The 23,152-nt window shown below is 36.7% G+C and overlaps 1 protein-coding gene and 1 long non-coding RNA gene across 12 annotated transcripts in view; one reads left to right on the forward strand and one right to left on the reverse strand.

Annotated features, from left to right (window-relative positions):
* The window catches only part of LOC309652040, a 655,586-nt gene that overhangs the window by 467,868 nt on the left and 164,566 nt on the right, over nucleotides 1–23,152 (forward strand). The gene's annotated exons all lie outside the window — the stretch shown is intronic.
* IGSF1 (immunoglobulin superfamily member 1) overlaps nucleotides 1–23,152 on the reverse strand; it is a 456,826-nt gene that overhangs the window by 102,574 nt on the left and 331,100 nt on the right. Inside the window, exon 4 of one of the 11 annotated variants that reach the window (XM_082445238.1) lies at nucleotides 9,836–9,941. The exons of 9 other annotated variants lie outside the window; for them this stretch is intronic. The gene's annotated coding sequence lies outside the window, so the exon portion shown is untranslated. Of the gene's footprint in view, nucleotides 1–9,831; nucleotides 9,942–23,152 lie in introns of all 11 variants that reach the window. One more of the 11 variants, XM_082445234.1, reaches the window with a different exon arrangement.

A 23,152-nucleotide genomic window follows, 5' to 3' on the forward strand; every position in this document is an offset into this window, starting at 1 on the left:
GTATGAAGGTTCCCTTTTCTCTACATCCTTGCCAACATTTGTTATTTTTGGTCTTTTTGACAATAACCATTCTGACAGGTGTGAGGTGATATCTCATTGTGGTCCTGATTTGCATTTCCCTGATGATTAGGGATGTTGAGTATCTTTTCATGTTCCTGTTGGCCATCTGCATTTCCTCTGTGGAAAATTATCTATTCAGTTCTTCTGCCCATTTGTTAATCAGGTTGCTTGTTTTTTTGATGTTGAGTTGTATGAACTGTTTATATATGTTGGATATTAATCCCTTATTAGTCATATCATTTGGAAGTATTTTATCCCATTCAGTAGGTTGTCTTTTTACTTTCTCAATGGTTTCCTTTGCTGTGCAGAATCTTTTAAGTTTAATTAGGTTTCATTTGTTTATTTTTGCTTTTATTTCCTTTACTTCAGTAGACGGATCCAAAAAAGATATTGCTGTGATTTATGTTAAAAAGTGTTCTGCTTATGTTTTCCTCTAGGAGTTTTATAGTATCTGGTCTTACATTTAGGTCTTTAATCCATTTTGAGTTTATTTTTGTGTATGGTGTTAGAGAATGTTCTGATTTCATTCCTTTAAATGTAGCTGTCCAGTTTTCCCAGCACCACTTATTGAAGAGGCTGTCTTTTCTCCATTGTATATTCTTGCCTCCTTTGTCATAGATTAATTGACCATAAGTGTGTGGGTTTATTTATGGGCTCTCTATCCTGTTCCATTGATCTATGTATCTATTTTTGTGCCAGTACCATACTGTTTTGATTATCATAGCTTTGTAGTATAGTCTGAAGTCGGGGAGCATGATTCCTCCAGCTCTGTTCTTCTTTCTCAAGATTGTTTTGGCTATGTAGGGTCTTTTGTGTTCCCATATAACTTTTAAAATTATTTGTTCTAGTTTTTGGCCATGCAGTGTGGCATGCAGGATCTTAGTTCCCTGACCAGGGATTCAACTCATGCCTCCTGCATTGGGAGTGTGGAGTCTTAACCACTGGACCACCAGGGAAGTCTTATTTGTGTCTTCCTTAATTTCTTTCATCAGTGTCTTATAGTTTTTGGAGTGCAGGTCTTTTGCCTCCTTAGGTAGGTTTATTCCTAGGTATTGTATTCCTTTTGATGTGATGATAAATGGGATTGTTTCTTAATTTCTCTTCCTGATACATCATTGTTAGTGTATAGAAATGTAACAGATTTCTGTATATTAATTTTATATCATGCAACTTTACTGAATTCATTGGTGCACTCTAGTAGTTCTCTGGTGGCATCTTTAGAATTTTCTACGTGTAGTATCATGTCATCTGCAAACAGTTAATTGTATTTCTAAATTCAAGCAATGAACAATTAGAAGTAAAAATTATGAAAATATATGTATATCATTTTAAATGGGTCCAAAAAAGAAATTGCTAAGTATTAATATAACAAACTTGTATAGGATTTGTATGCTGAAAACTATAAAATTCTGATGAAAGATTTCAAGGAAGATAAAAATGGTGAGACATACCATGAGCATGGATTGGAGGATTCAATGTAATAAAGATGCCAGTTCTCCCCAAAATAATCTATAAATTTAATGCAATAGCAATGAAAATCCCAGCAGACTTTTGTGGTTATTGTTACTATAGACAATAGGAATTTCTATATTCTATATTTTATATAAAAGGAAAAAGAAAATAAAATAGCTAAAACAATTTTGAGAAAAAGAACAAAGTTGAAGGACTCACACTAACAGGTTTTAAGACTTTGAATAAATCTACAGTAATGAATGCAGTACGCATTGGCAAAGGAATAGACCCTTGGATCAATGGACCAGAATAGATAGTTGAGAAATAGACCCATGCAAATGTGGCCATTTGGTCCTTGACAAAGGTATAAAAGCAATTCATTGGAGGAATTGTAGTCTTTTCATCAAATGGAACAAACGGCCATTCATATGGAAAAAAATAAAAATAAAAATGAACTCTGACCTCAACTTCACACCTGATACAAAAATTAACTCCCAAAGGTGCATAGATATAAATATAAAATGTAAAGCTTTAAAGCTTATGGAAAACATAGGAGAAAACTTATATAATCTGAGTTTAAGCAAAAGTTCTTAGAAAGGAAATGAAAACCATGATATATTAAAGAAAAAAATAAATAAGCTCTTTGTTAAATTAAGAACTTTTTCTCTGTCAAAGGTGCTGCCATGAAGATGAAAAGACAAAGACTGGGAGAAAATATTTGCAATTCATATATCCGACAAAGGACTTGTATCCAGGATATATAAATAACTCTGAAAACTCAACAGTAAAAAAACAATCCAATTAAAAAATGGGCAAAATGCATAAGCAGACATTTCACTGAAGAGAATATACAGATAGAAAATAAGCACAGGAGAAGATATTTAACATAATTTGTCATTAGGCAGATGCAAATTAAAAACAAGATAACACTATACACCTATTAGATGTCTTTTGGAATACTAGTCTGGTGAGAATGTGGAGCAACTGGAATTCTTATACATTGTTCTTGGGAATGCAAAATGGTACAGCCACTCTAGAAAACTTATTGGAAGTTTCTTATCATGTTAAAAATGCACCTACCGTATGACCAAGCAATTGTACTCTTAGTAATTTTTCTTAGAGAAACGAAAACTTATACTCAGATAAAAATTTATATACAATTGTTTATAACAGCTTTGTTCATAATAGTGAAAAATTGGAAACAATCTAAACATCCTTCAATGGATGAGTGGTAAAACAAACTGTGGTACAGCCATACAATGGAATACTAACTACTCAGCAAAACAAACAAAAAACATTTCTGCCCTGGAAGCTCTTACAGTTTCAGACAAATGCATTTGGATGTAAATGGTTTACAGCCAACAGAATAAAGGCACTTGACTACATTACTAACTAAAGGGAGGTCAAGATGATTATGATTACCACGTTGTGGATTAGACCTTCTAGTGGTGGAATGAAAGGACTTGGGAAATAGAGAAACATGAGCCAGAGATAAAGTCATTGGATATTTATGGAGAGCCTTCTGAGCTCATGCAGTGCACTATCCTAGCAATGGGGACTGGTGAACTTAAAATTTATTGTACAACAAGGAAATATGTAAGTGATTGCAGGAGGAAATTAGGTACCAGTCATGCAGGGGTTATAGATTAAATGCATTCATAACAAGTTGAATGTAAAGTGAATAGCCTACCATATAGAAAATCATATTTTCTCACTGACTTCCATTATGACTGGAGAGATGTAATATTTTTATTTTGCTTCAGCTAAAATAAACATCACATTTCAGGTTCCAAATGGTTGAATCAAAAACCATGCTGCCTTTGTTGCTATATGTGAGGTTTAAGTCTTTCACAATCTCTGAAGTCCAAATGGTCAATCAAGCCACTTAAAATTTCAAGATCTTTTAAAGCACCCTATGAATGATATACCACCAAGCAAATCCCCATTTAATGGGCATACTCCCTGATATCAGGTTAGAAATATGTAGTGCAAGGAGCAGAACCTTGGGAAACAAACATAAAAAGGTTACAGTCCCAGCACTACCACACCATCTGTGTTGACCTTGGGATATAACCTATCTGAACCTCAATTTCCTATGTAAGGGACTTGGTTTCCATGGGATCATAATATGGGAACCACCTATGCTATTGAAGCAGATAGTACAAGTTTGTACCTATATGAGTCATGTAGAAATTTCTGAGACTCATAAGAGACAAGAAAACAAGCCCTTATTTGCACATTAACACTTTAATAATAAAGATTTAAACACACCTCTTACCTTCAAGCAAATATTTCATTAATGGTAGTGTATTAAAAGCAATGCCTTTGATATGAAATGTGTTACTTCATTGGCCTTCATAAAATATATAGTCTACATTAAGGGACTATTGTAAAATGTTGTTTACTTTTAATGAACTAGACTAGTGATACCTCAAAACTTTTAATGAAAGTTTCATCTGAACAGGTGGAAAAGAATGATGGATGGAATTCTGAAAAAAATTCTATCAAAACTTTTTTCTCCAGATCTTTTGTTTTGGCATGGAGATCATCTCACTGTAGAACCAGAAAACACCCTCTCTCTTCCCAGGAAGTAACCATGTCAGGATCGTGGGGTGGAGGTAGGTGATTCCATAGCACAGGCTGAGAAGAATTGTATTGCAGTTAGTGAAATCAGGGAGTTCAAAGCTGGAAATCATGTTTTGGAAATCAGCTTGAACTTGGGAGGAATGGCACCGAAGTGAGCAGAAGTGAGAACTGAAGAAGGAGGGGTGGAATATAAGAGCTGGGAGGACTCCTGAGTTGATGGTCAGTTGAATCTCTTGGACTAGTGACAAGGGAGAATAAAGGGCCACAGATAGTGACAAAGTCATCACAGGTCATTCATGTTAAGAGAAAGAACGCTGTGATACACAAGATGCTTAAGATTCTCATTGTGCTTTAGGACCTCAGAAAGAGAAGGGTAGCCCAGGCTTGGAAAACACCTTTGCTAGAAATTTGAGAATGGAGAAATTGAATGGCCAAAATCTAGGCAAAACTGAAAGATAAATTGAGACTAATCCCCATGAGAGTGACCATGTGCAGGTTCCCCATCATGATGACAGTATACAAGACGATGAACAGTCCAAAGAGAGGGGTTAAACCAAAGGTAATGTTGAGGAAGATCAGTCATCCCTTGGAGAAAGAATTTTGCCACTACACTGGAATTTCTCTCCCATGGTTTCCAAAAGGCATCTAGGACAGAACTCCCAAGACACAGACTCAGCAATCTGGACAGGAATTTAATCTGAGAGATCTTCTGGCACAGTACCTTGCCTTCAGGTTGGTGAGGGTCTCAACTTGTGATTGTCAATGCTAACTCTAATGTCTCTGTTCAACCTCAATGATTTTTATGGCACAAAAAATGCTCTTTTCTCCACATTTATGGATTTTAAATTCCCTCTCATAAGGGCTGGTTACCAAATTATGGGAAAGGACAGTGAAATTGAGTGAAGCTAGAAAAGGAAGGCTGCAGAACCCAGGAGGCTGTAAAGAGAACAGGTATACTATATCTTCCACTCTTGCCTTTTTTCCTTGCTGTAACTTGCATATTAGCATAGATAGCAAGAAAGGGGTCAGATCTAGGGCCCAACTTGGTGTAGTTTTCACTTAATAATTGAAACCCAAAGGATAAGGACCCTGAGAATCAGTTTTGTTTCTGTTTCCCAATCGAGAAGCAAAGTTCTCACTGTGTCACTCCCTTCTCAATATACTCATATTTCTTCCCAGTCTTACTGGATTAATTTCCCATTTCACAGCTTGACATTTAAGGTTCTCTTTCTACAACACTTTTCCAATTATTTCCAGCCTTGGTTTTACTGTCCACGTTTACAAAACTTACAGTGGGGATTTCAACCAGTAACAATTGTATTCTCTCTCTGGCTGAAGTGCAAAAATTAAGTCATGAAGGATGAGACAGCACCATCTTTTTTTTTTTAAACAACTTTATTGGAGTATAATTGCTTTACAATGGTGTGTTAGTTTCTGCTTTATAACAAAGTGAATCAGCTATACATATACATATATCCCCATATTTCCTCCCTCTTGTGTCTCCCTCCCACCCTCCCTATCCCACCCCTCTAGGTGGTCAAAAAGCACCGAGCTGATCTCCCTGTGCTATGTGGCTGCTTCCCACTAGCTATCTATTTTACATTTGGTAGTGTATATATATCCATGCCACTCTCTCACTTCGTCCCAGCTTACCCTTCCCCTCCCCGTGTCCTCAAGTCCATTCTCTACGTCTGTGTCTTTATTCCTGTCCTGCCCCTAGGTTTTACAGAACCTTTTTTTTTTTTAGATTCCATATTTATGTGTTAGCGTATGGTATTTATTTTTCTCTTTCTGACCTATTTCACGCTGTATGACAGTCTCTAGGTCCATCCACCTCACTACAAATAACTCAATTTCGTTTCTTTTTATGGCTGAGTAATATTCCATTATATATATGTGCCACATCATCTTTATCCATTCATCTGTCGATGGACACTTAGTTTGCTTCCATGTCCTGGCTACTGTAAATAGAGCTGCAATGAACATTGTGGTACATGACTATTTTTGAATTATGGTTTCCTCAGGGTATCTGCCCAGTAGTGGGATTGCTAGGTCATATGGTAGTACTATTTTTAGTTTTTTAAGGAACCTCCATACTTTTCTCCATAGTGGCAGCACCAATTTACATTCCCACCAACAGTGCAAGAGGGTTCCCTTTTCTCCACATCCTCTCCAGCCTTTCTTGTTTGTAGATTTTTTGATGATGGCCATTCTTACAGGTGTGAGGTGATACCTCATTGTAATTTTGATTTGCATTTCTCTAATGATTAGTGATGTTGACCATCCTTTCATGTGTTCGTTGGCAATCTGTGTATTTTCCTTGGAGAAATGTCCACCTAGGTCTTCTGCCCACTCTTGGATTGGGTTGCCTGCTTTTTTGATATTGAGCTGCATGAGCTGCTAGTAAATGTTGGAGATTAATCCATTGTCAGTTGCTTCATTGGCAAAGATTTTCTCCCATTCTGAGGGCTGTCTTTTCGTCTTGTTTATGTTTTCCTTTGCTGTGCAAAAGCTTTTAAGTTTCATTAGGTCCCATTTGTTTATTTTTGTTTTTATTTCCATTTCTCTAGAAGGTGGGTCAAAAAGGATCTTGCTGTGATTTATGTCATAGAGTGTTCTGCCTATGTTTTCCTCTAAGATTTTTATAGTGTTTGGCCTTACACTTAGGTCTTTAATCCATTTTGAGTTTATTTTTGTGTATGGTGTTAGGGAGTGTTCTAATTTAGTTCTTTTACATGTAGCTGTCCAGTTTTCCCAGCACCACTTATTGAAGAGGCTGTCTTTTCTCCATTGTATATTCTTGCCTCCTTTATCAAAAATAAGGTTTATCTCTGGGTTTTCTATCCTGTTCCATTGATCTGTATTTCTGTTTTTGTGCCAGTACCATACTGTCTTGATAACTGTAGCCTTGTAGTATAGTCTGAAGTCTGGGAGCCTGATTCCCCCAGCTCTGTTTTTCTTTCTCAAGATTGCTTTGGCTATTCGGGGTCTTTTGTGTTTCCATACAAATTGTGAAATTTTTTGTTCTAGTTCTGTGAAAAATGCCAGTGGTAGTTTGATAGGGATTGCATTGAATCTGCAGATTGCTTTGGGTAGTATAGTCATTTTCACAGTGCTGATTCTTCCAATCCAAGAACATGGTATATCTCTCTATCTGTTTGTATCTTCTTTAATTTCTTTCATCAATTTCTTATACTTTCCTGCATACAGGTCTTTTGTCTCCTTAGGTAGGTTTATTCCTAGGTATTTTATTCTTTTTGTTGCAATGGTAAATGGGAGTGTTTCCTTAATTTCTCTTTCAGATTTTTCATCATTAGTGTATAGGAATGCAAGAGATTTCAGTGCATTAATTTTGTATCCTGTTACTTTACCAAATTCATCGATTAGTTCTACTAGTTTTCTGGTAGCATCTTTAGGATTCTCTATGTATAGTATCATGTCATCTGCAAACAGTGACAGCTTTACTTCTTCTTTTCCGATTTGGATTACTTTATTTCTTTTTCTTCTCTAATTGCTGTAGCTAAACCTTCCAAAACTATGTTGAATAATAGTGACACCACCATCTTGACACTGTTATGCAGTCCCTGGGATGTGTTGGGGAGCAGAGCCTGAGGGGAAAATAAAAGACCAGGATGCTGACTGATAATGCAATCTCTTTGTGATCAGACTGAGACACTGGGCCGATAATGATGTCACAATGAGTATGCATGGGTGTATATGGGTTTGCTTAACCCAACTATTTGGGATATTCCAACTTCTCACTCTCTTTGAGTCCATTCCAGCCTCTGTGCCCTTATGTTGACCAATATGCTTATGTGCATTTCTCTTCCTCTCAGTAATCCAAACTTCTTCTCTGTTAAGTTCCAGCTCAGAATGCTCTCTTTCAGAGGAAGCTTCTCTGATTGTTTCTTTCTCTATATACCTATTTTCCTTCCTTACTCTCTCTGGAATCTTTTAACAATCACACATATGTTGCTACTATGAATAACTGAATTAAGGCCCTCAACTAGATCCCAAGTCCCCCAAGGCAATCTGCCATAGCCTTTTTAATCCTCTCTCCATCCAATTCCAGTCTCAAAATTTTATTCTTTCTTGGCATGCACAACTCCACTCCCTCTAGGAGGTTCTAATTCTCTCACCATTCTTTTTCAATCTTTTGCTGGATACTCTTCTTCTACCCAAACTTTAATGTTGGGATTCTTTCATTCACTCATTTGTATCAATTTAATTTACAGTTACACTATGACAGTCTGTGCATATTGTTCATGAATCTCTTCCCTTCCTTTCCCTTCCCTCCTCTCTCCTTTCCATTCCCTCTCCCCTCCTCCTCTTTCTCCTTGCCCTCCTCTCCTCTTAAAACATCAACCAACTTGAAAGTGCTGATGACCCCTATTCCATAACTTTAACCCAAATGTTTCTCTTCAGTTTCAGTCCTGTTTCTAGCTGCTTACTCGATGTTCTCTCCTCGATATCAGAGAATGTATCCCAAACCAAATATCTTCTACCTCTTTCAACTTGGCCTTCTCCTTGTATCTCTCATTTCCATTAATTGTCTAATGTTTTACCAATTCATCATCATCATTGGCTTTTTTATGTTTACCTCCTATGTCTAATCAGTCACAAAACCTTACTAATTCAACTTCTCAGAAATCTCTCACATCTGTTTATCCCCATCCTTGCATGTGTCTACTGTTGTTGCCTTAGTTCTGGTCTTCATACTCTTTTATATGGGTTATTGTAATAGTAACTTTAGTTATCTTTCTTCCTAGCTCCCCCCAGTCCATCTTCCACCTGCTTCTAAAGTTATCTTGCTAAATGAATTTGACCATGTAATTCCTCTGCTTTGGAAATGTTTATAATTCTCCACTGTATACAGTAGAAAGTCCACCCAATTTGGCATAGCAGTTTCAGGCCAACACAATCTGGCCCCAAATCAGTTTTCCAGATGTACTTCCCATCATTCCCTCCATGTGCTCTACACTTCAGCTCCACTTAAGCTACAGTCCTCCAGCACATGAATATATAACGTAATGTAAAATCCGCTATTTGAATCCTGATTGCATTGTTTTAAGGTATTTTTAAGTATCCTAAAGGCAAGGACTATGTATTATTCACCTTTGTAGTCTCAGTGCTGGGCATAAGTAGATGTCAATAAATATTACATGAACTCATGAATGAATGATAACCTGGATTTGAATTCCATTTCTTTTTTTATTAGTTATCCATTTTATACATATTAGTGTATATATGTCAATCCCAATCTCCCAATTCATCACACCACCACCACCACCAACCCCGCTGCTTTCTGTGACTTTTGAGCCTTAATTTCCTCATCTGTAAACTGGGCATAGTAATAATTGCCATCCAGCCCTATAGATTTTGAAGGGAGTTTTCTTTTATGTGTTCCTTTTATGTCTTTTAACCTCTAAATTCTCAAGACCCTACCCTGGCTTTGGCAGACAGTGGCAGAAGCAACAAGGGGAGTGCTCTGGGGCTAAACCCTGAGCAGCAGCTGCAGTGGGCCTGCCTCACAGCTGCTGCCTAGGCTCTTGGGAACTTTGCACTGTTAACCCTTTGGGTCTAGTTCTTGAGAACCCTACGGACTATTTAACCTTTAACTTTTTGCTTCTTGGTTTCTGGATAACCAACACAGATTATTCACCTACCCAATCTGCTTTATCTTTTCCGGGCAACCCTTCTCAAGCAGACCATGATTAGACAGATACAACAGACTCACCAATGTCTCAGACGAAATGACTTCTTAAGCTTTCCCCATCTTGGTGGCTCTCTTGTAGACATGTTTCCCTTTTTCAGTTAACACAGTGCTCCAGGTATGGCTTGACCTGTATAAAGAACTGTTAGACTCAAACCTCTGTTCTTTTAGACATTCATATTCTATTATTGATAGCTCAACTTGCATGATTTTATTTAGCAACTGTGTCATACCCTTGCCTCTCATCAGCCTGGGAGCAAGTGTAAAACCCCAGGGCATCTCTACACCAATTGCTGTCATGACAAATCATCCTGTATATGTGTACTTGATGTTCTGAATCTTTAAGGAGAACTGTGAAATTATTAATTAATTTCTATTCACCATTCCATTATCTTGATAATTGTTACTATCTTGATTCTATTATCCATCTTTTTCAGCTCTCATTCCTGTATTCCTCTCTTCTTATACCCAGCTTTGAGTCATCTGCCTGTTTGATCATTTGTCTGTGTCCTCATCCACATAATCTGTATATTTTTTTCTCCAATTCTTTACTGTGGGAAAATATACATAACTTAAAATTTACCATTTTAAGTTTAAATGGTTAAACCATTTCAATTAACTATTTATTTATTTATTTATTACATATATATACTTATCAACTGAATGTGGCTCCCCAAAATTTATATGTTGAACTCCTAACCCCCAAAGTGATGGTATTAAGAGGTGGGACTTCTGGGAGGTAATTAGGTCATGAGCATGGAGTTGTTATGGATGGGATTAGTACCCTTATAAGAAGAGACAGGAAACCTTGCTCTCTTTCTGTCTGCTCTTTACCATGTGAGTACACAATGGGAAGGTGGCCATCTACAAACAAGAAACAGGGCTCTTACCAGAACCTGAACATACTGGCACCCTAATTTTAAACTTCTCAGCCTCCAGAATTGTGAGTAATAAATTTCTGTTGTTTAAGCCACCCAGTGTGTGTGTGTGTGCGTGTGTGTGTGTGTGTGTATGTGTGTGTGTATTTGCGTGTATGTATATATATTGAGTACTTACTACAGTTATATATGCCCAATACTGAAAAATTATGAAACATGATTCCAGTTTTTATGAAGCTAATAATTTCCTTGGGGAAGGTGACAGTTTATCTTTTTAACATATCACTAGGTTTATCTGTCACATATTTCTAGGTTTTATTTCACCCATACTATAGCAATAGCTCTCTGCTCCTCGATGGTTTGCTACTTATGGCCTTGGCCTTCCTGGATCCCCAGTGCATCCTTCAAATTATCATTAAAATGGTCCCCTAGAACTCTAAGCTCATTTTCTCAACCCTGGATGCACCTTAAAAACACCAAAGGACAATAAAAATGTCAAAATCTGGGTTTCAAAATAAATCAGTTAAGCAAGAGTTTCATGGGTAGGGCCTGAACATCCATATTTTTGAAGATCCTCACATGATTCTGATGCACAATGAGGGCTGACAACCACTGCTATAGATTGATTATGCAGCTCTTCTATTTGAAACTCTACCCTCTTGTGGTCACCTCTACTCAAGCCCCTTTGCATGGCTACAGTGACTTCCATGATCTGGCCTGGGATTCATCTCTTAACACTCTTCATGCCACTCTTCATAATTCAGAAATTTATTCTCTAAATTAGCAGTGCTGCTTCATAACTTTATACCTTTTCATGCACTGTATCCTCTGCTTGAAATATCTTTCCCTTCCTTATCTGCCAAAATATAATTCATCCTTCAAAACTTAAATGACACCTCCTCCAGGAAGTTTTTCCTGAACGTGCTGTCTCTGTAGCTGGTAAAAATTTTTATTGTTACTTATTATAAAAAATGAATTGTAAGCATTTGTTTACACATGTGCCCCCTATTCAACTGTAAAGTCATTGAGGGCTGGGAATGTGAGTTATTTACTTCTGTAGCCCCAAAACTTAGACACTAGATCTAGCACATAGTAGGTGCCCAATACATATCTGTGGACTGAGTTGATGAATGAATGAATTAATTTTTAAAAATGTTTCAACATCTCTAAGACCGAAAAATAAAGACGAAAGAATGACGTAGATTCAAAAGAAGGGGTTTGTCCGTTGAAAACACTCAGCGAGAGGATCTCTGTCTTTGGGAAAAGGGATTTTGTCTGGAGAAAACTAGGCTGTACTAGGAAGGATAACTAATTCCATGTAAACAGGCAGCCAAGAACAGGCAGTGGCCAAAGTGTTGATGGATGACAGCTGGAAATATGGCTTGTGAACCAACTAAAAACGACACATCAATCTGAACTGCAAAATAAATCATTGAGACTCCAAAGGCTTTTTTTCACTTTAGAATCTCACCCTCCATGAACATTTAATAAGAACACTTCAGATTGTTGTAGCACTTTACCACTTTACACATTCACATACATAATCTCATTTAAACTTCCCAACAACCCTGTAAGGACAGCACTATCAACCCTGTTTTAGGATGGAAAAACTGAGGCTCTAATAAATTCAGTAAATAGTCCAAGGTCACACAGATGATGAGTAGTAGATTCAGAACACAAATAGGCCTTGAGATAAAAAAGGGAGATAAAATAAGAAAACCAAAAGTATATATATAGAGAAAGTAAAGAAAGAAATCCACAATATATACTTTAAATTTCATTCTGGGGTCTATTAACCTCAAGTTTATTAATCTTTTCTCAGTGATAGTAAAGGAATTGGTCAGAGAAAGAGATGTTCCTAGGCTAAGATCAATTGACTATCTATGATGTACTAGGTATGGTGCAAGTCACTTTACATTTAATACCAATGATATCCTTATAAGGTAGATATTATTAGCCACAGTTTAAAAATGGAGATGTTGAGACACAGAAAAATTAAATAATTTGCCTAAAGTTCTGTAAGAATGTTGAACCCTGTTCTAATTAACTCTAAAACCAGTGCAACTTAAATAACATTATATAGTTAATTCCTATATGTTGGTTACACTTAAGAAAAATGTTTTATGAAAGAACTATTTGGAATATCTATTATCTTTTTAAGAAAGTAAGACAAAAAGTCAGAGGAAGAAAAGAACGGTGTTCTGAGCAGGGTTGAAATAATCATGAAAGTCAGCCTGGAGGAAAAGTGGGACTTGAATTTTTTTTTTTTAACATCTTTATTGGAGTATAATTTCTTTACACTGGTGTGTTAGTTTCTGCTGTATATCAAAGTGACTCAGCGATACGTATACATATATCCCCATATCCTCTCCCTCTTGCGTCTCCCTTCCACCCTCCCTATCCCACCGCTCTAGGTGGTCACAAAGCACCGAGCTGATCTCCCTGTGCTATGTAGCTGCTTCCCACTAGCTAACTTTTTACATTTGGTAGTGTATATATGTCCATGCCACTCTCTCACTTCGTCCCAGCTTACCTTCCCCCTCCCCGTGTCTGCAAGTCCATTCTCTATGTCTGCGTCTATATTCTTGTCCTGCCCCTAGGTTCTTCAGAACTATTTTTTTTTTGTTTAGATTCCATATATATCTGTTAGCATGCGGTATTTGTTTTTCTCTTTCTGACTTACTTCACTCTGTATGACAGACTCTAGGTCCACCCACCTCACTAGAAATAACTCAATTTCATTTCTTTTTATGGCTGAGTAATGTTCCTTTAAAAATTTTTTTAACATCTTTATTAGAGTATAATTGCTTTACAATGGTTTGTTAGTTTCTGCTTTATAACAAAGTGAATCAGCTATACATATACATATATCCCCATATCTCCTCCCTCTTGCGTCTCCCTCCCATCCTCCCTATCCCACCCCTCTAGGTCGTCACAAAGCACCGAGCTGATCTCCCTGTGCTAAGCAGCTGCTTCCCACTAGCTATCTATTTTACCTTTGGTAGTGTATATATGTCCATGCCACTCTCTCAGTTCGTCCCAGCTTACCCTTCCCATTCCCCGTGTCCTCAAGTCCATTCTGTATGTCTGCGTCTTTATTCCTGTCCTGTCCCTAGGTTCTTCAGAACTATTTTTTTTTTTAGAATCCATATATATGTGTTAGCATACGTTATTTGTTTTTCTCTTTCTGACATACTTCACTCTGTATGACAGACTCTAGGTCCACCCACCTCACTACAAATAACTCAATTTCATTTCTTTTTATGGCTGAGTAATATTCCATTGTATATATGTGCCACATCTTCTTTATTCATTCATCTATCAATGGACACTTAGGTTGCTCCCATGTCCACCCTGATACCAAAACCAGACAAAGATGTCACGAAGAAAGAAAACTACAGGCCAATATCACTGATGAACACAGATGCAAAAATCCTCAACAAAATTCTAGCAAACAGAATCCAACAGCACATTAAAAGGATCATACACCATGATCAAGTGGGGTTTATCCCAGGAATGCAAGGATTCTTCAATATATGCAAATCAATCAATGTGATAAACCATATTAACAAATTGAAGAGGACTTGAATCTTGAGGGATGGGTAAAGTTTGCAGCGCCAGCTAGACAAGAAGGGCATTCCAGGAAGGGATGACGACATGGTTGAAGGTACTGAGGAGAGCGGCATCTGCTGGAGAGTCAGTAAAGAACCCAAGAGCATTGGGTGTAATAGTTTGCTACCATCCAAGAAATGCAGTATGTCCTAACCTTCATGGTTTGAGAAATACATTCTGCCCCCTAAAATTTTGGGGTTTGGGAGAAGTTACTTTCCTGGATACTAACAACAACTGAGGGCCTTTCTGGTACAAGGAAATTGAATTGTTGATTGCTGGACTGTGTTATGAAAGGGAGCAAGCCACCGATTATCATCAGCTCCCTGCAGGGCCCTACTGGCACAACAGTGATAACTGGCAAATAGAGCCTGAGATAAGAACAAGAGAAGAAATGAGAGATGAGATAAGTAAGCTTTTAAAAAAAGACCTAAAATAGGTATCTTTCATAGATTAGGTATTTTTTATTGAAAAAGTAATACAGGCACTTCATACAAAAAGTTTCAAAGAGTACAAAAGGGTGTAACAATGAAAGCCAGTCTACTTCTGCACATACAAACATATGTATGTATATATATCTTTTTTTAATCAAAAAAGGAAAGACATGGTATACTCCATTGTGATCCTTACTTTTTCTTTAATCTCAATAAGCTTTGAAAATCATTATATTTTAAACTGAATGAATACTGTTTCAATATATGAAGGTACACTATCTGATCCTGTAAAAATGGGCTTTTAGCTTCATCCCAATTTTTCACTGGTACAAATAATGCTGCAATGAATTTGTATATGTATACCTTTGCATACTTGAAAAAGTATTTTCATAAAATAAATTTCTAAAATGAGAATTTTTGAGAAAAGGATAAATGCATTTTTCATATTCATAGATATTGCAAAATTATGCGCACCAAAGAGGTTGCACCAATTGATAATCTCACCTACAAGGTATGAAATGCTCATGTCTTTATCCTTACCAACACTAGACATTATTTAGCCTTTGATATTTTCCAATCTGATGGAGGGAAATGATGTTTCATTATCGTTTTAACTTATGTTGCTTTAATTATTAGTAAGGTTACACATATTTTTCTGTGCTTATTGGCCATGTGTAGTTGTTTTTCAGTGAACTGTGTATTTACGGCCTTTATTCATTTCTCTATTTATGTGTTTTCTCTTTTACCTATTGATTTGTAAAAGATCTTTACATATTAAATAACAGTCCACTGTGGATCAGATTTATTGAAGATGTTTCTTCAGAATTGTTTTTCGACTTTGTTTATTATATTTTCATGCAAAACAATACATTTAAAATGTTGTATGTAGTTAGATTTATCAAACTTTTTGTTTTCTGAGTTTCGCATCTTCCTTAGAAAGGCCTTTCCACTTCAAGATTGCATATAAAGGGAGTGGCAGGATATACTTAAAGTGATGAAGGAGAAAAACCTACAACCAAGATTACTCTACCCAGCAACTATCTCATTCAGATTTGACGGAGAAATTAAAACCTTTACAGACAAGCAAAAGCTGAGAGAGTTCAGCACCACCAAACCAGCTTTACAACAAATGCTAAAGGAACTTCTCTAGGCAAGAAACACAAGAGAAGGAAAACACCTACAATAACAAACCCAAAACATTTAAGAAAATGGGAATAGGAACATACATATCGATAATTACCTTGAATGTAAATGGATTAAATGCTCCCACCAAAAGACACAGGCTGGCTGAATGGATACAAAAACAAGACCCATATATATGCTGTCTACAAGAGGCCCACTTCAGACCTAGAGACACATACAGACTGAAAGTGAGGGGATGGAAAAAAATATTCCATGCAAATGGAAATCAAAAGAAAGCTGGAGTAGCAATTCTCATATCAGACAAAATAGACTTTAAAATAAAGACTATTACAAGAGACAAAGAAGGACACTATATAATGATCAAGGGATCGATCCAAGAGGAAGGTATAACAATTGTAAATATTTATGCACCCAACATAGGAGCACCTCAATACATAAGGCAAATACTAACAGCCATAAAAGGGGAAATCGACAGCAACACAATCATAGTAGGGGACTTTAACACCCCACTTTCACCAATGGACAGATCATCCAAAATGAAAATAAATAAGGAAACACAAGCTTTAAATGAGACATTAAACAAGATGAACTTAATTGATATTTATAGGACATTCCACCCAAAAACAACAGAATACACATTTTTCTCAAGTGCTCATGGAACATTCTCCAGGATAGATCATATCTTGGGTCACAAATCAAGCCTTAGTAAATTTAAGAAAATTGAAATCGTATCAAGTATCTTTTCCGACCACAACGCTATGAGACTAGATATCAATTACAGGAAAAGATCTGTAAAAAATACAAACACATGGAGGCTACACAATACACTACTTAATAACGAAGTGATAACTGAAGAAATCAAAGGGGAAATCAAAAAATACCTAGAAACAAATGACAATGGAGACACGACGACCCAAAACCTATGGGACGCAGCAAAAGCAGTGCTAAGAGGGAAGTTTATAGCAATACAAGCCTACCTCAAGAAACAGGAAACATCTCAAATAAACAACCTAACCTTGCACCTGAAGCAATTAGAGAAAGAAGAACAAAAAAACCCCAAAGCTAGCAGAAGGAAAGAAATCATAAAGATCAGATCAGAAGTAAATGAAAAAGAAATGAAGGAAACAATAGCAAAAATCAATTAAACTAAAAGCTGGTTCTCTGAGAAGATAAACAAAATTGATAAACCATTAACCAGACTCATCAAGAGAAAAAGGGAGAAGACTCAAATCAATAGAATTAGAAATGAAAAAGGAGAAGTAACCACTGACACTGCAGAAATACAAAAGATCATGAGAGATTACTACAAGCAACTGTATGCCAATAAAATGGACAACCTGGAAGAAATGGACAGATTCTTAGAAATGCACAACCTGCCGAGACTGAACCAGGAAGAAATAGAAAATATGAACAGACCATTCACAAACACTGAAATTGAAACTGTGATTAAAAACCTTCCAACAAACAAAAGCCCAGGACCAGATGGCTTCACAGGTGAATTCTATCAAACATTTAGAGAAGAGCTAACACCTGTCCTCAAACTCTTCTGAAATATTGCAGAGGGAGGAACACTCCCAAACTCATTCTACGAGGCCACCATCACCCTGATACCAAAACCAGACAAAGATGTCACACAGAAAGAAAACTACAGGCCAATATTACTGATGAACATAGATGCAAAAATCCTCAACAAAATACTAGCAAACAGAATCCAACAGCACATTAAAAGGATCATACACCATGATCAAGTGGGGTTTATCCCAGGAATGCAAGGATTCTTCAATATACTCAAATCAATCAATGTGATACACCATATTAACAAATTGAAGGAGAAAAACCATATGATCATCTCAATAGCTGCAGAGAAAGCTTTTGACAAAATTCAACACCCATTTATGATAAAAGCCCTGCAGAAAGTAGGCATAGAGGGAACTTTTCTCAACATAATAAAGGCCATATATGACAAACCCACAGCCAACATCGTCCTCAATGGTGAAAAACTGAAACCATTTCCACTAAGAGCAGGAACAAGACAAGGTTGCCCACTCTCACCACTATTATTCAACATAGTTTTGGAAGTGTTAGCCACAGCAATCAGAGAAGAAAAAGAAATAAAAGGAATCCAAATCGGAAAAGAAGAAGTAAAGCTGTCACTATTTGCAGATGACATGATACTATACATAGAGAATCCTAAAGGTGCTACCAGAAAACTCCTAGAGCTAATCAATGAATTTGGTAAAGTAGCAGGATACAAAATTAATGCACAGAAATCTCTGGCATTTCTATACACTAATGACGAAAAATCTGAAAGTGAAATTAAGAAAACACTCCCGTTTACCATTGCAACAAAAAGAATAAAATATCTAGGAATAAACCTACCTAAGGAGACAAAAGACCTGTATGCAGAAAATTATAAGACACTCATGAAAGAAATTAAAGATAATACAAATAGATGGAGAGATATACCATGTTCTTGGATTGGAAGAATCAACATTGTGAAAATGGCTCTACTACCCAAAGCAATCTACAGATTCAATGCAATCCCTATTAAACTACCACTGGCATTTTGCACAGAACTAGAACAAAAAATTTCACAATTTGTATGGAGACACAAAAGACCCCGAATAGCCAAAGCAATCTTGAGAACGAAAAATGGAGCTGGGGGAATGAGGCTCCCTGACTTCAGACTATATTCCAAAGCTACAGTAATCAAGACAGTTTGGTACTGGCACAAAAGCAGAAATATAGATCAATGGAACAGGATAGAAAGCCCAGAGATAAACCCACGCACATATGGTCACCTTATGTTTGATAAAGGAGGCAAGCATATACAGTAGAGAAAAGACAGCCTCTTCAATAAATGGTGCTGGGAAAATTGGACAGATACATGTAAAAGTATGAAATTAGAACACTCCTTGACACCATGCACAAAAATAAACTCAAAATGTATTAAAGACCTAAGTGTAAGGCCAGACACTATCAAACTCTTAGAGGAAAACATAGGCAGAACACTCTATGACATACATCACAGCAAGATTCTTTTTGACCCAGCTCCTAGAGAAATGGAAATTAAGAACACAAATAAACAAGTGGGACCTAATGAAACTTAAAAGCTTTTGCACAGCAAAGGAAACCATAAACAAGACCAAAAGACAACCATCAGAATGGGAGAAAATATTTGCAAATGAAGCAACTGACAAAGGATTAATCTCCAAGATTTACAAGCAGCTCATGCAGCTCAATAGCAAAAAAACGAACAACCCAATCCAAAAATGGGCAGAAGACCTAAATAGACATTTCTCCAAAGAAGATATACAGATTGCCAACAGACACATGAAAGAATGCTCAACAGCATTAATCATTAGAGAAATGCAAATCAAAACTACAATGAGGTATCATCTCACACCGGTCAGAATGGCCATCATCAAAAAATCTACAAACAATAAATGCTGGAGAGGGTGTGGAGGAAAGGGAACACTCTTGCACTGTTGGTGGGAATGTAAATTGATACAGCCACTATGGAGAACAGTATGGAGGTTCCTTAAAAAACTACAAATAGAACTACCATACGACCCAGCAATCCCACTACTGGGCATATACCCTGAGAAAACCATAGTTCAAAAAAAGTCATGTACCAAAATGTTCATTGCAGCTCTATTTACAATAGCCAGGACATGGAAGCAACCTAAGTGTCCATCATCGGATGAATGGATAAAGAAGATGTGGCACATATATACAATGGAATATTACTCAGCCATAAAAAGAAATGAAATGGAGTTATTTTTAGTGAGGTGGATGGAGTTAGAGTCTGTCATACAGAGTGAAGTAAGTCAGAAAGAGAAAAACAAATACAGTATGCTAACACATATATATGGATTCTAAGGGAAAAAAAAAAAGGCCATGAAAAACCTAGTGGCAAGAAGGGAATAAAGACACAGACCTACTAGAGAATGGACTTGAGGATATGGGGAGGGGGAGGGGTGAGATGTGACAGGGTGAGAGAGTGTCATGGACATATATACACTACCAAATGTAAAATAAATAGCTAGTGGGAAGCAGCCGCATAGCACAGGGAGATCAGCTTGGTGCTTTGTGACCACCTCGAGGGGTGGGATGAGGAGGGTGGGAGGGAGGGAGATGCAAGAGGGAAGAGATATGGGAACATATGTATATGTATAACTGATTCACTTTGTTATAAAGCAGAAACTAACACACCATTGTAAAGCAATTATACTTCAATAAAGATGTTTAAAAAAAACAAAGCAAACAAACAAACAAACAAAAAAAGATTGCATATAATTTTTCCATGTCTTTTCCTGATACCTTTACACAATTGCTCCTTCCATTTGACTCCTTGATACTTCTGGAACTGATTTTTGGGTAAGAAGTTGAGAAATCTCTATTCTATGGCATTAATTTATCGAGAGTAGTGTTGCTGGATTTAGCAAATAAAAATACAGGATATCCTGTTAAATTTGATTTCAGATGAACAATGAATTTTTTAGTATAATCATATCCTAATTATTGCACAGGACATATTTATCTGATTATTTGTTGTTTATCAGAAATTAAAAATTACGGTGCATCTTCTGTTTACAGGCAATCCTAACCAAGAAGAAAGTGAGGAGTAGCTTAAAAGTATAAAATAAAGTTGTGTAGATTGATGATTAACACTTTCTGGTCAGTGGGAAGCCCTTAATACAGGCACTTAGACATTGGCTCGAGCAGAGCAATTACAGTTCTGGGGTGTGAATTAAATGAGCTTGTTTTGTCTTCTGGGCTTTGGCTTGAAAAATGAAACCTCTTAAATAAAATGCAAGGGGCTCAATGGATTTGAAGGGTTTTTTGGCTTTCCGACTCTTCTTTAAAAGAAAAATCAGTTTAATAGAAATTGAAAAGTAAGATTCTGTTATATTTGTGTCATACTATGACAATTTTGATATATAGGCTTTCTCGTAAGATTAGTGTTTCAAGTTCAAATTATTGGTAAAGTTGCCAAATTGATTTTATCATTTGGAGTTGGTAGGGAAATATCATTCTTATTAATCACTTTAGATAATGTTTAAGTGGAATTCTTTGTGATTGATTAAGTCTTTTATTTTTTAAGTGACCAAGTGAATTGTATCTGAAATTTGGAATGTCTGTAATTCATGAACATTTGCTTACCTAGTTCTTTACTAAAAATTAACTTTACTTTTGGAACAAGCTCCTTTACTTGCTTCTGTGGTATGTTAAGAAAAGCATTGGGTCTGGAGTTAGAAGACCGATTAAAAGACCCAGATCTACATTTTGTTATCTCTGTGCTGTAAAAGTTAAATGGCTTAACATCTTTGATCCACCAGTTTCCTCATCTATAAAGTGGGCATAGTAATCCCTATATCATAGCAATTAAGAATGAAATGAGATGCACAGGCATGGCACTTTATAGGTATTCAATAAATGTCCATTTATTTGTCGATACCTAGATATTAAAAATTATATATATTTGGAAAATCATTTCCATTGATGTTTCTCTAGAAAGTGGAATTTTGTTAGTATGTGATTTCTCTTTAAAGACTGATGAGTTTTCTATTCTCACAAATATGGGGAAAACCAGATAAATATAAAGATCTAATTTTAGAATGCTCAGTATGAAACAAACAAAACCCACAAAATGTACAACAACATGTACCAATGGGGTTCCTTCTGTAAATTTACTGAACTGCAATAATATTGTTTGCCTTTGTTTTTGTTTTTTTTTTTGCCTTTGTTTTATGAAAAATAAGATCTTAATAAGATCCTCTTACCTAACTAAGGGGGAAAAAAACACCAGCAAGACTTGGGGTGGGGGTGGAGTGAGCCCAGTGACTTTTCTACTGTGCACCCTTTGAAATAAGCCTATGCTTGGCCACATCAAGTCACAGATGGAGGGCATTTGGTTTCTGCTACTTTTTTTCTCATTGGAAATTTGTCAAGGATTTGTTGTATGCTGTGGAATGGTTAGATGTGGGAAAAGAGCCCAAGCACTGTGGCTGGCCCCAGGATTTTTGGATGAGTGTTGATGATCTGTAGGAGTAGGAAGGCTGCTGGTGAGAATGTGTGATATCCAAGAGACACCCAGGGAAAGGTAATGAAGAACAAGGCTTCCCAGAGACAGGATTTTGAATGATAATCCCATAGATTATCCGTTGTCACTTTCTCCAACATAGGCTGTACTCCCAATTATAGTCAGCAGCCCAGGGTAGGAGTTAGAAGACCTGGGTTCTAGTCATTAATTCTCTATGTGTTCTGCAGCAAGTAATTTCAACTTGCTGGGCCTTAGATTCTTCATCTGTAGAACTGAGGTGGTATGTGTGTGGGGTGTGGGTGGGGATAGCTTAACTATCTCCAGGTCTGGTGTAAGAAGAAAATGAGAGAACAGATTTGAGTGTTCTTTGAAAAGGCAAGGAGCGTTATGTAAATACAACTGCAGATATTATTTGTCATCATTTACAGTGATAACAATGATAATTTGATAGTCAAAAGCAACCAGACATTCTTCTTGATTTAGATAAAGTGTGAAGATAGCCTTGGGTAGCATCAAAACCTGGGATTTCTTGGGAAACTTCGGGAGCAGCAAACTGTTCCTTCATCACTTCTTCTTCACCCCTTTTCTCCAGTCAGCTCATGGCCCAGTCCAGGTCAAGGAGCCTCTCTTTTTCAGTACCTCTGATAAGGATATAGTTATCCACATATCAATAGCTAGATGTATACTAAAGCTCTACTGAGAGGGGACATTATAGAAGTTTAAAACCATTAACTTTTCAATTTAATTTGAAAATGAGACTCTACTTCACAATGAAGAGTCATCTGACTTAGGACCAATGAAAGGAAAGTCACGTCATCAATCAAATGAAGAGCTTGGACCAACATATTATTTCCAAAGTTTTCTTCCAGCTTTGATATTTAAACTAAGGGTCCTTGTGACAAAATCTCAGCTACCTTTCCAATCTAATCTCTCCCTGCTCCCAGTCTCTCATTGTAAGCTAAGTAATTTCCTTTGCCTTCCCTTCCCAACCTTGTCCCAGTTGCCTTCCCTCAGCATTTTGATGCACTTTCTTCCAAAAGTAATTTTCATCCCTTTCCTTTTCACCTAGCTAAGCCTATCGAGCCTGAGTTATCAATGATAAAAAAAGGGACTATTGACCTGGCAATGTATTAGGTGCTTTATCTATGTAATTTCTAATCCTTACATAAACATTTTGAGGTGCACTTTAGTCTTCTCCATTTACAGGAAAGGAAACTGAAGCCCAGAAAGT

Source organism: Balaenoptera physalus, assembly GCF_965194825.1.
Source record: "Balaenoptera physalus genome assembly, chromosome: X".
NCBI lineage: Eukaryota > Metazoa > Chordata > Mammalia > Artiodactyla > Balaenopteridae > Balaenoptera > Balaenoptera physalus.